This window comes from Diceros bicornis, chromosome 4 (assembly GCF_020826845.1).
Source record: "Diceros bicornis minor isolate mBicDic1 chromosome 4, mDicBic1.mat.cur, whole genome shotgun sequence".
Classification (NCBI taxonomy): Eukaryota; Metazoa; Chordata; class Mammalia; order Perissodactyla; family Rhinocerotidae; genus Diceros; species Diceros bicornis.
The window spans coordinates 53620280-53621420 of record NC_080743.1 but is presented as its reverse complement, the minus strand read 5'-3'; the positions used below and the strand labels follow the sequence as shown (position 1 = coordinate 53621420).

General features: G+C 57.3%; 1 non-coding gene across 1 annotated transcript; it reads left to right on the top strand.

Moving 5' to 3' along the window:
- Positions 1 to 575: 575 nt before the first annotated feature.
- LOC131405053 (U1 spliceosomal RNA) lies at positions 576 to 739 on the top strand. Its single transcript, XR_009219915.1, has one exon. It is a non-coding gene; the product is annotated as a U1 spliceosomal RNA (small nuclear RNA).
- Positions 740 to 1141: the final 402 nt, after the last annotated feature.

Here is a 1141-nt window from a genome sequence, read left to right as displayed (position 1 = left end):
ACACACACACGCAGCGCTACATCACAAAGATAAGTGGATTTGAAAGGAACCGGTTTCCCCTGTAACGGAAAGCCATTATTTCAAGAAAGGTGCACAGGCTTCAGCCGACCGCCAGACAGGCGCTCGGCAGGACAAGGATTAAGAAACCTCGCGCGCCGCCCCAAGGAGTTGGGGGGCGGCAGGGAAGGAGGGAGAGGCCGACGTCACCGTCCCCAAAGGCCGCGGGCTCGGGGATTCACCGGCTGGAGGTCACGGGAGGAGGGAGGAGCGGACGAGGGCGGGGCGCGCTCTGGAGGGAAGGGCTACTGCCGTGACGTCACTGACAGGGCGTGTCCTATGTAGATATTGCAGCGCAGAGGCTGCTGTTTCGGCATCTGCTGCTTAAACACGATAGGATCTCCCGTGCTGTGGGAGCGAGTCCAGGGCTATTGCTTGAAACTGCGTGTGCTAGCTGTGTGGAAGGGCTAGGGAGGCTCGGGGTGGGGGTGGGGGGGGTAGGGTTCGGGGAGCAGAGTGACCGTGTGTGAACAGTGCAAGGCACCTGAGGCTGCAGCTGGGCGGCGGGGGCGCTTCTCATACTTACCTGGCAGGGGAGATACCATGATCACGAAGGTGGTTTTCCCAGGGCGAGGCTTATCCATTGCACTCCGGATGTGCTGACCCCTGCGATTTCCCCAAATGTGGGAAACTCGACTGCATAATTTGTGGTAGTGGGGGACTGCGTTCGCGCTTTCCCCTAGCTTTTTTGCTGTGCAGAGAACAGACGGAGTGGTGTTCGGTGTATTTACCCCATGTGCGCCCGCGCTTCCGAGGGTTTACAGAGCACCGTGTACGGAGGAAACTTATAGCCTGCGTGTCAGTCCAGCAGTCGCTATGCGCTTTTCAGTTCCAGTGAACCCTATCTAGGACAGGGCAGCTTTTCCACGACGCCTTGCTCTCACACCCTAAGCTTCACGGGAACATTGGTATTGCTCTCACACCCTAAGCTTCACGGGAACATTGGTAGAGTTCCTAGGAGTGCTGGGGTGCGGTGGTGCGCACTCACTCAGCTCATTGGTGTGAGACAAAAACTACTTATAGCTGTTCTAAGTGTTCTCCCCTCCTCGTTCAGTTGAAAACATAACACGCTTATCTTGCGTGG